At 43.5% G+C, this 12,347-nt stretch overlaps 1 pseudogene across 1 annotated transcript; it reads right to left on the bottom strand.

Moving 5' to 3' along the window:
• Positions 1-973: 973 nt before the first annotated feature.
• LOC113422503 (uncharacterized) lies at positions 974-6,748 on the bottom strand (annotated as a pseudogene). The gene is made up of 3 exons (XR_015745805.1): positions 6,483-6,748; positions 3,265-3,387; positions 974-2,817 (listed from the first exon to the last, which is right to left on the bottom strand). The product of XR_015745805.1 is annotated as an uncharacterized LOC113422503 (transcript).
• Between the last annotated feature and the right edge of the window lie 5,599 nt (positions 6,749-12,347).

Consider the following 12,347-nt stretch of genomic DNA (forward strand, 5'->3'; position numbering starts at 1 on the left):
TAGAATGAATATGAAGATAGATAATGATGTATTAAGGATTTAAAGAAATAGATCAAGCAATGTATTAGAAGATTTATAAAATAAGATGGGAAAAGCTTGAAGATTAAAATTAAAGAAAATATATAAAGTAAGTTTAAGAAAAGATATCAAATGTGAAAGATGAATATGAAATATAAGTCAAGTTTGTAATGGAAATGTGTTAACCTGGAATCATGCTGTTCACTAAAAAAAGATTTTTTTTCTTTCTCTAATATGTGAAAATTGAATAATTTTTTTTGCAAAAAAACCCCAATTATGTAGTATGGCTTTCCCTCAACTTTCCATTTTATTCGGGCAATGCAGCAACGCCCTAGGCTGACGTAGTGATGGAGTTCTAGTCCTATGCACCTGGAAGGCACCAGATTGGGGTTGTTGTTAGTCGCAAAGTCATGTCCGACTGATCATGACCCCATGGGCAATGTTCCTCCAGGCCTTCCTGTGTCCTCTACCATCTTCTGGAATCCATTTAAGCTCACGCCGACTGCTTCAGTGACTCCATCCATCCACCTCATTCTCTGCCGTCCCCTTCTTCTTCTTTTGCCCTCAATCGTTCCCAGCATTGGGCTCTTCTCCAGTGAATCCTTTCTTCTCATTAGATGGCCAAAAGTATTTGAGTTTCATCTTCAGGATCTGGGTTAGATGGTTATAATAAAGTGGTCAAGCAGATAATTTCCAAGATGCATTTGGATTCTGAATCCAGCAAACACCAGGTCTTGTGTAAGCATATGCTGACGTTTCTGTAAACACAACCACACAACTGCTGAACATTTCATCTCAGTCAGCTGTCCTCCCCCACCTTTGGTGAAGCAGCCAAAAAAAGCTTATCAAGTCCCTCGATCTCCACTCTTTCAGCCATCAACCCATTTAATGTTTTTCTATTGCCATGACAACCAACCACGTACAATGACATGGCCTATTTTTTTTAATCCTCCTCTTTTCCCAAAAAGATTTACTAAAAACCCCACTATTTTAGTTACCTGGATACCAAGGCAACATTCTTTTCTCAGCTACCAGTTGCCTAAAAAAACCTATTATAGCTATAGGATGTAAGTATCCATGCAACTGATAAGCCAACAACATTCTTCGTTTTCAGTGCTGCTTCAGAAACCAAATTATCACCCCACAGATTACCTTGGCAATCAACAGATCCTTCCCCTGGAAGTTAATTATCCCAGCCAAACCAAGGGACTCAATTTTGTAACTCAGACAATTGATCTTTTGCTTTGGAGTACTTTCCTGTTGTGCTAAAAGTCTGTAGAGATTCTCAGCCATCCAGCTCATGGTTGTCCCAAAGGTGCTTTTTCAGAAAGCAACTGGATTTTCTGGGTTTTTTTCTTTTGAGGACATTTTGCTTCTCATGCAAGGCGCTTCTTCAGCTCTGACAGGGTGGTGGGGAATGGAGGGATTTATACCAGCTGTCTGCAAGGAATATAAATCCTTCCATTCCCCACTATCCAGTCAAAGACGAAGAAGCTTCCTGGATGAGAAGTGAAACATCCTCAAAAGAAAAAACAAGAAAGTCCAGTTACTTCCTGAAAAAGCACCTTTGGGCTCTTCCTGTTGTGCCTTTCTGATAATCCCCAATATTGAATTATCTTTAACAACCAAAAGACACTCCAGTTATCCAACTCTTATCATTCCCAACTACGAAATAATTCTCAGCCAAGAGCTTCTTCCACCCTCCATCAACCTTTTTGACGTGATCCATCAGCTCTCACAAAATTAGGAGTTATTCCTCCATTGGATTGCCTTAGATAACCCTAGCAACCAAGGTGATCTCTGCTCTCCATCCAATCCTTGGTCCTCTTATTCCAGCAGGCTCAGCTCTATGATGATTCTCTGCCATTTGACCAACCTTCTTCCTATTCTATCCCCCATTGCTATCCCATAACCCTCATGGAACGGGGGTCCATCTGTGGAGGGGCTGGCAGGGACAGCATGGATGACGCAAGGGATGGGGCCGGTGCTGTGGATGTCCTCTGAGGAGAGAGAATGGGCTCTGCGACCCCATCCCCCAACAGGTAGGCGAATGCTGTCCAAATGCCTCGGGGACGAGATATGTCCCCATGGAAAGGCGCTGGCTCCCCGTGGACCCGCTGGTGACGAATGAGAGTTGAGGATCGGCCAAAACTCTTCCCACAGCGAGCACAGTGGTAAGGCCGAGCCCCTGTGTGGGCTCGCTGGTGCACCGTGAGGTAGGACCTGTCCCCATAACACTTGCCGCACACATTGCACTGAAAAGGTTTCTCCCCGGAATGGATCATCTGGTGGCGGATGAGATGGGAACTCTCCGAGAAGGATTTCTCACACTGGCTGCACCGGTACAGCTTGACCCCGGTGTGCATGCGCTCGTGGCGCACCAAATCCGACCTGTGAGAGAAGCTCTTGGTGCAGGATCGGCACCCAAACGGCCTCTCCCCCGTGTGTACCCGCTGGTGCCGGATCAGGTGGGAACTCAGAGTAAACCACTTCCCGCAATCGGGGCAGTTAAAGAATGGGGGGAGAAGGTACCCATACGGCGGTAGCTGAGACGACAATGTTGGTTACCCCAGAAACATCTCCCCCTGGCGGTTTTTTCTCTCTGTGGCCTGGCTTTCCTGTCCCCATTCTGGATAGTCCTGCTATGTAGAGCCTCACATGCTTCCTCCCAGTCCAGGACTTGTGGGGGGACCTCAAGCGCACCCTCGACATCCTGGCCTTCATGGGCAACTGGAGATTCTTCCTCTTCCTCTGGCTCTTCTTCTTCCCAGTCGTCAATCACCATGGTCCTTCCATCCTCTAGCAAGATCCAAAAAGATTATAAAAGAATAAATATAAATGTGGTTTTTTTTAGTGAAATGTTTATATTTTCAATTACCGAGAGACGGGCACTAAACCTGACCTATAAACAAATGATTCAATAGATTTTTTAAACTCCATTTTATGTTTCTACTATGAGCAATGGTGGCACAGTGGTTAGAGTACGGTACTGCAGGCTACTTCTGCTGCTGGCTGCCTGTAATTTGGCAATTCAACCAGGCTCAAGGTTGACTCAGCCTTCCATCTTTCGGAGGTGGGTAAAATGAGGACCCAAATTGTTGGGGGCAACATGCTGACTCTGTAAATCACAGAGAGAGGGCTGTAAAGTCTAAGTATTATGGCCATTGCTACTACCAACAGCATGTACTGTAGTAGATATCATCCATCCACCCATTCATTCAATTCAGAGTTTTGCTGTCCCCTCACCTGTGTGAGCATCTTGCTTGGTTTCCTTTTCTTCTGGTTCTTGGTACAGATTTTTATTCACAGCCTGTAGTTTTTCCCTTTGCTCCATCAAAGAAATCATGCTGGCTCTCCTTCCAGGAAATCCTGCCCAAGACAAAGAAAGAAATAGGCTGTGAAATCTGCTCTTCTCCCTGATCTATTGATCAACCTCATCTTCTTTCCCCTCCACAAGAATCTCTAGTGGACCATCTACTGGGATGCAGGAATGGATTGACCACTGTCCAACCCAGGGTAACAGTAATGGAGAGAATGGAAGATAGACTAGAGACACCCAAATTCAAATCCTCACTTGGTCATGGACTGGAGGCTAAAACATATGATGAACAGTTGCACGAACTGAGCATGGCTAGTCCAGCAAGAGAAGGACCAGGGGAGACAGGATAGCAGTCTTCCAATATTTGAGGGGCTGCCATAGAGAGGAGGGGGTCAAGCTATTTCCAAGGCACCTGAAGGCCAGACAAGGAATAATGGATTGAACTGATCAAGGAGAGATTCAACCTAGAAATAAGGAGAAATTTTCTGACAGTAAGAACAATCAACCAATGGAACAGAAGTTGTCTTCAGAAGTTGTGGGAGCTTCATCGCTGGAAGCTTTCAAGAAGAGACTGGACTGCCATCTGTCAGAAATGGTGTAGGGTCTCCTGCTTTGGGGGGTGGAGGTTGACCTACAAGATCCATTCCAACTCTGTTAATCTGTATCATCAAGGTTCATAAAAGGTAAATATATCCAAGCTTCATAAAAGGTAAATATATTCCTCAGCTGTCAAGCCATCTCTGACCAGCACAGAAAATTTGCTTCCAATCTCAAAGTTGAATTTAGAGCAAACTTTCTACTGGACACTTGGCAACTGACTCATTTATGGTGGTTTCAGTGCCCATGTAACTTCAAATAGTCACTAAATGAATGGCTATAAGTTGAGAACACTCTGTATATAAATAGAGGGGGAAAAGCACCGAAGATATTACCTAGTTCGGTAATGAAATTTTGCAACAAAACGAAAAGCACCATGGATTCCAGCGTTCAATCCTGAGCTACACATATTCTCTTCAATTGATATATCATCACCTGCATTTAATGATCCCATAATCCCTTGTGAGGTGGAGTCTGGGCAACTAAATGGAGCTAGCAGCATATTTTAATGGCCGGATGCCCTTTCTGACATCAATGCAGAGTTTTGTTTAGCAGACATATTCTCTACCTAGGATCAAACTCACAGCCTCCTGATTATGATGCAAGAGCTCCACCTCTAGGCCACAGCACCACTCCCTGATATTAGATAGATGGATGGATGGATGGATGGATGGATGGATGGATAATGTTTGATTAATTGATGTCCATCCTTCCTCGAGGAGCCTGAAGACTTCTGCCCTCACATTAACCACACAATAACTTCAGAGGGTTGGCAACAGTCGTGGTCTCTTTCAGGCTTGTGCAGTAGGGCACTTTCACTAGAGTCTCTCCAATCCCCTTGCCCATTTCTCAAAAGATCTCTTGGTGCATCTTTTCTCAAGCTCATCCAGCCACACCAATTGCTACAGTGCCACTTCTACTATTCCTATCTCCAGAGGTGGCATTCAGCAGGTTTTGACCAGTTCTGGAGAACCGGTAGCGGAAATTTTGAGTAGTTTGGAGAACCAGCAAATACCATCTCTGACTAGCCCCACCCCCATCTATTCTCTGCCTCCCACTGAGTCACAGCTAATCGGCTGGGTCTTCTTTGGTTGCCTTGCACAGGAGAACGGAGCTGGAAAGCAGGTTAGTAGGGTGGGGAGGGAATGGAGATTTTGCAGTATCCTTCCCCTGCCACACCCATCAAGCCACAACCACTAAGCCATACCATGCCCACCAAGCCACACCCATAGAACTGGCAGTAAAAAAAAATTGAATACCACCACTGCCTATCTCCAAGATTCATAACACCAAAATAGTGCATGCCAATTACCCAAGAGCGGGCCACTCTCCTCCTTGGGGCAACTAAACAAAAAAGTGATTTATATTGACAGGCATCAGATGAGGCAACCCTTCCATCCCACCATGGGGGGTTTGATAAGCTTCCTCCCCCTCCTTCCTGGTAACAAGCCATGGAAATTCCCAGGGTTCCAAAACTGGTTCTGTCCTATCCCATCACCCCTGTTGAGAAAGAGAGAGAGAGAGAGAGAGAGAGAGAGAGAGAGAGAGAGAGAGGGAGGGAGGGAGAGATAGAGAGAGAGAACACAGAATGCAGAATAATAGAATTGGAAGGGACTTTGGAGGTCTTCAAGTCCAACCCCCTGCTCAAGCAGGAGGTGCTATACAGGCAGCCCTTGACTTGCAACTTTTAGTGACCATTCAAAGTTACAACGGCACTGAAAAAAGTGCCTTATGACTATTTTTCACAGTTACAACCATTGCAGTATCCTTGTGGCTCCATGATCAAACTTCTCATGCTTGGCAACAAGTTCATATTTATGACGGTTGCAACGTCCCGAGGGGGGGATCACCCAATCCTCTTTGGCGACCTTCTGACAAGCAAAGTCAGTGGGGGAGCCAGGTTCACTGAACTAATTGTTACTAATTAGTGTTACCATTTTCACAACTGCCATGAATTTGTTTAACAAACGTGGCAAGGAAAGTCGCAAAATGGGCCAAATGAACAAATGTCTCCCTTAGCAACATCTGGGCTGAGTTGTGATCGTAAGTTGGGGACTACCTGTATAACATTTCAGACAAGTGACTGTCCAGTCTCTTCTTAAAGAGAATGAGGGAGGGATAGGGGAGGGGAGAGAAAAAGAAAGAGAGGGAGGGAGGGAGGAAGAGAGAAAAAGAAAGAGAGAAAGAAATATAGGGGAAAGGGGGAGGTACAAGGGGAGAGAGAGAGGCGAGAGAAAAAGAGAAAGAGAGAGGGGGGAAAGGGAGAAGGGAGAGAGAGAGAAAAAGAGAGGGAGGGAAAGAGGGAAAGAAAAAGAGAGAGAGAGAAAGAGGGGGAGGGAGGAAGAGAGAAAAAGAAAGAGAGAAAGAGAGGTAAGGGAAGGAGGGAGGGAGGGAGAGAGAGAAAGGAGAGAGAGAAAAAGAAAGAAAGAGAGAGATATCCCCATTTGCAACCTACCTTCCCAGATCCCACCCATCCACCTGGGGGTGGGAGCAAAGATTTCCCCCTCGCCCACCCCAATTTTCCAGCAGATGCCCAAACTCTACCCACCCTATCTTCTGCAGGACAATTTTGCTAGGAAAAGCAAATACTCACGCACAAAAAGTCTTTCTTTGCGATGCGGGGTGGGATGCAGCTCTCCTGTCCCCCCAGCCCGCTTTTTTCTTGGGCAGGGAGCTCTGGGGAGGCGGGGCTCTCAGAGACCCTGCCCCTTTCTCCACCCCCACCCCCCCAATCTTCCAGCAGCTGGAAAGACAGGTAAGCCGCATCACCTATGTGCCCGCTCGCGCATGCGCACGTTCCAGCCCTCCCACCCACTCCGTCGACAGGAAGTTCCCATCCCAATTCAATGTCCCTCCAAAGCTTCGTCTGCTGCCTTCTTTCTGTCTAGGACGTAGAAGAGACCTCAGCTCTATCATTTTAACTCCTCCTTCTGACCCAGGTTGGCTTTTTTTAGATCTGATGGTTTGGGTCAGAGGATCCCTGACAGCGTGGGAGAGGGGAGGGAACGCATTACAGCTCCAGATTTTGGGGGGAAAGGATGCAAAAAGAAAAAGAAGAAATGGTATAAGGTTTTTCTGCTTGAGCAGGGGGTGGGCTAGAAGACCTCCAAGGTCCCTCCCAACTCTGTTATTCTGTTATTTAATCCTGCCTGCAGAATTTCCATGATGCGCATTCCAGGTTTGGGAAGAAACAGTTCTGTTTAGGATTTGGACTCTTGTTGTTTTGGATGCATCCTTTGGGGCTTTGGGACAACGCTTGAGCCAGAATTCACACAACCTGCCCAACCAAAGAAGCAAAACCACACTTTGCCTTAATATGGAATGTGAACCTGAACAGAGGTGGGAAAGTCTTGCACTTCCACATTGGTACATTTTGGGGTTTGGCCTGTGGGTGTTGTGTGCCTCCAAATCTTACTTTGCAGTTCTGTGGTGTGCATGCAAAGGTATATGCTTGATTGGTGGTACCCTGCCTATGAAGCTTACTTAATTGCTATTCATCCCTACTAAAAGGCTGTCATTTAAAAGTAAGTTTTCCATTGAGTTGAACTCAAGTTTCTAGGAATAGCAATAGCACTTAAACTGCTTCATAGTGCTTCATAGCTCTCTCTAAGCGGTTTACAGAGTCAGCATATTGTCCCCAGTGATCTGGGTCCTCATTTTACCCACCTCGGAAGGATGGAAGGCTGAGTCCACCTTCAGCTGGTCAGGATCAAACTGCCGAACTGCTGGCAGCCGTTTGCCAGCAGAAGTAGTCTGCAGTACTGCACTCTAACTGCCACCGCAGCTCTTCTCGTAGATCAGTGTTTTTCAACCTTAACAACTTTATGTTTTGTGGACTTCAACTCCCAGAATTCCCCAGCCAGCCATTACTTAAACTTAAAGTAATAACATCTTAAAGTTGCCACTGTTGAGAGACACTGGCCTAAATCAGCCATCACCAGCGAGTATCCTTCAATTCCATTCATGGTAAAGAATATTTTCCACTATTCCTTTGGAAGCTTCATCAACTGGTTTAGATGATGGTGCATGTACAGAGAGTATCAGCTTATCTTGATCTCTTTTTAGGTTTACATGTTTAAAGACAATCCTCATCACGGCATTTGTCCAACCAAACCCACCTCTTTGTGGAAAACTATTTTAAAAATAATATCCTTTCTGCGGGAGCATCATGCCTACTTAAAAAGCTTTATTTCCCTTTGTCAAAAATGTTCCCAATACATATGTCCTTGTTTCCTCCTTATTTGCTTTTCACAATAATTGCTTATTTGCTTTTCACAATAATTGCTTATTTGCTTTTCATGATAATAATGCATCCTCTCTACAATTTCTTCCTTAAAGATAGAACTTTAAGTTGCAAAAAGTGGTTAGGGGGCAAGTTAGTTAGGTTATAGCAATCAAGTTAAATTAGTTAGGGTATAGAGAATAGTTGATTTATTTATTTTTTCCTGGAGTGCTCAGGCTAAGACAAAGTGACTGGTCTAGATCCTCCTTACATTTCATGGTTGAGTGAGAATTTGAATGACATGTCAGCAATTTTCCCATCTCAGTTTAACATTCTCAATTAAGATGGGACCCACTATGTAGAACATTGTGATTGTAACACTGATAGTCAGAACTAGATTATTTTCCAGGGCGCTGCCTGACAGGTCTCCAGAAAGATTAATATTAACCAGCATCACTCCGTGTGGATTCACTAGTAAGCAATCATATCAATTTCTCACAATGCTACAGAAGTGCTGTAATATTTCTGTTCTACTACTGTAGTGTAGTACTGTATCACTTCCAGGGCATTATGGAAAATCAAGACACATGACAGCAACAGTTTCTGCCTTCGTTTATCTCCCAGGCCTATTGTTTATTCTGGAGCAGGATGTAGAAATGGCTGAAGCATAGCTTCTTCTACTATTGCTTGGAGCAATAGGCTGCTCCATGCAAGACACACTTTCTCATTTAATGAATGGAACACTTGAGAACTTTCCATTTTTAGTATGCTTTAGAATCTTTCCTGCCTGTCCAAGAAATACTTTGCCCATGATTATAAGGTGAAGCCCTAGAAAATTAAGAGAACAGAGCTATCAACAAACCATATGAATGCAACAAGAGAGAAGGGAGATTAGTAATGGTCAATGAATTAGAAATCTGCCATTAATAGTACCCAGGTTTCAAATTTGGATGATCTTCATTAACCAAGGTATCCACATAAACCAGTGTTTCTCAACCTTGGCAACTTTAAGATATTTAGACTTCAACTCCCAGTGTTCACTATTGTAGACTTTGAAAGAAAATAGCTATGTTAGCCTTTCATGGGAATAGTACCTTTTCTGATATTTTATTAATGGACAGAAGTTTTAGTGGGCTCAACTTATGCCTTTTAATAAAATGTGTTCATTGGAAAAGATGTCACCAGACTCCTGATCTTTTTCTCCCTGTTGAAAGAGTCAATTATCCACTTTCCTGATCACAAGGAAGCATCTTCTAAACCTTTGTCAGTAGACTATTTATAGCTCAGAGGAACTGTAGAGTTTCTGGTGCTATCTGAGCTTGATTGTTCACTGCAAACATTTCAGTACCCAACTAAGGAACATCATCAATACAAATGTGAGGTTTGTGGCTGATAACAGTGATAATGTGCCCCAGTTGGCTAACAAAATGTCTGCAAATGAACAACCAAGATCAGCACCAAAACATTTTCAGACTGCATCTCAGATGGCAAGGACAGGAATGCAGAAATACTGAAGGCCACAGAACCAGCCAATATTGAAAGGGGGCATTGGTTGCATGCAAGATATTCTTGGGTTTTTTGTCCTTATGGGGTCTCAACAAAACAGCTCGGTTCCACATTCAAAGCAGGCACTTCAGTCTTGCAATCTGGTTGCAACAGCTCCTTCAAAACATTTCACATTGGAAGTCATCACATTTAACCACTAGGAGGCAACATTTAGTTAGGGTTTATTTCTATAAGATTTAAGGGAGAAAATTCAAGTTACTGGACTAGGTTTGCTCAGGTGAGCAGGTTAAATAATACTGATAAATACATCAGATACACCTGATTGAAAAGAAAGTGTGAATAATTGATGTGGTAACACCAGGGGACAGTAACATCAAAGACAAAGAATTGGTGAAGATCACAAAGTATCAAGATCTGAAAATTGAAAGTGAAAGATTACAGTATGGCATAAATAGGGTGTGGTAGTTCCAGGGTGATTGGCACATTGGATGACACTTAAAAAATCTGCATTGACAAAATTTCCATCCGTCAATTGCAAAAGGCCACACACTACTTGGATCCAGAGATATACTACACTGATAAATTATTATGACCTGGGTTTTTGGGAAGAAATTAATGCATAGAAACACCAATCACCAAATAAAGAATTGTCAACAGTGACATTGTTGTGAAGAGTTAATACCACAAAGCACCCCAGATTCAATAATTGTGGATAAGAAAGATAGAAAAGTATGGATAGTAGATGTATTTGGGGATAGCAGAAAAAGAATTCAAAGTATAAAGACCTACAAACACAGGCAGGATGATTATGGCAAAAGAAAGCAAAGATAATACCAAAGGTGCTATCCCAAAACATCTGGAGCATCAGCTGGGTACCCATCAGATTGACAAAATCACCATCAAGTCAATTGCAAAACACAACTTTACTTGCAACAACTTACATCCAGCTATGATACTCTTAACACCATTAAACAAGAACATATGCCTATCTCAGTTCCTTGGGGGAACTTGATATGTGAATAAAAGTGAGAAATCCAGACATCAGGTTCACTGCAACCAACCACAACAAACATCTACAAAACATATTCAAATATATTTCTACCTAAAAGAGAATAGTCTGTAACTTCTCTATGCTTACAATAGTTATCACTTTTCTTGAGATCATTTTACGTATATTTAGTAATTGGTTTCATTTTGATGTCAAATCCACACATGTGCACACAGATGTTCGCACAAACATGTTAGGCTGACATTTTTCATTATTTCATAATGTTGCCCTTCCCAGCTGATTCTGAGATATACAAATAACACTTCTATTTAGAAATGCAGGTAGTCCTCGACTTATGACTGTTCACTGACATTCAAAGTTACAACGGCATGGAAAAAAATGACATATGATCATTTTTCATACTTACAGCTTTGCAACCATCCCCATGGTCACATGATCAAAATTCAGATGCTTGGCAAGTGATTCATATTTATGATAGTTGCAGTGTCCCATGGTCATGTGGTCACCTTTTTCAATCTTCTGACAAGCAAAGTCAATGGGAAATCCAGATTAACTTAACAATCATGTTACTAACTTAACAATTCCAATGATTCACTTAACAACTGTGGCAAGAAAAGTTGTAAAATGGGGCAAACTCACCAAATGTTTCACTTAGCAACATAAATTTTGGGCTCAATTGTGATCTTAACTCGAGTACTACCTGTAGTGAAGTCACAGGCAAGCTTAAATTGCCAGATTCAGGCTTTAGCTCTGGGTATGCTGCTATTCAGTTGCAATTAAAATATACATTCATAATACACTGCTCAAAAAAATAAAGAGAACACTTAAACAACACAATGTAACTCCAAGTCAATCACACTTCTGTGAAATCAAACTGTCCACTTAGGTAGCAACATTGACTGACAATCAATTTCACATGCTGTTGTGCAAATGGAATAAACAACAGGTGGAAAGCATAGCAAGACATCCCCAAATAAGGAGTAGTTCTGCAGGTGGTGACCACAGACCACTTCTCAGTTCCTATGCTTTCTGGCTGATGGTTTGGTCACTTTTGAATGCTGGCAGTGCTAGTGGTAGCATGAGACAAAGTCTACAACCCACACAAGTGGCTCAGGTAGTGCAGCTCATCCAGGATGGCACATCAATGCAAGCTGTGGCAAGAAGGTTTGCTGTGTCTGTCAGTGTAGTGTCCAGAGCATGGAGGCGCTACCAGGACAGACCAGTACATCAGGAGATGTGGAGAAGGCTGTAGGAGGGCAACAACCCAGGATCAGGACCGCTGCCTCTGCCTTTGTGCAAGGAGGGACAGGAGGAGCACTGCCAGAGCCCTGCAAAATGACCTCCAGCGGGCCACAAATGTTCATGTGGCTGCTCAAATGGTCAGAAACAGACTCCATGAGGGTGGTATGAGGGCCTGACGTCCACAGGTGGGGGTTGTGCTTACAGCCCAACACCATGCAGGATGTTTGGCATTTTCAAGAGAACACCAAGAATGGCAAATTTGCCACTGGCACCCTGTGTTCTTCACAGATGAAAGCAGGTTCACACTGAGCACATGTGACAGACGTGACAGGGTCTGGAGACGCCGTGGAGAACGTTTCTGCTGCCTGCAACATCCTCCAGCATGACCGGTTTGGCAGTGGGTCAGTAATGGTGTGGGGTGGCATTTCTTTAGG

This window comes from Notechis scutatus, chromosome Z (assembly GCF_049901735.1).
Source record: "Notechis scutatus isolate UNSWTSFEM ecotype Mainland chromosome Z, rNotScu1.2, whole genome shotgun sequence".
Taxonomy (NCBI): domain Eukaryota; kingdom Metazoa; phylum Chordata; class Lepidosauria; order Squamata; family Elapidae; genus Notechis; species Notechis scutatus.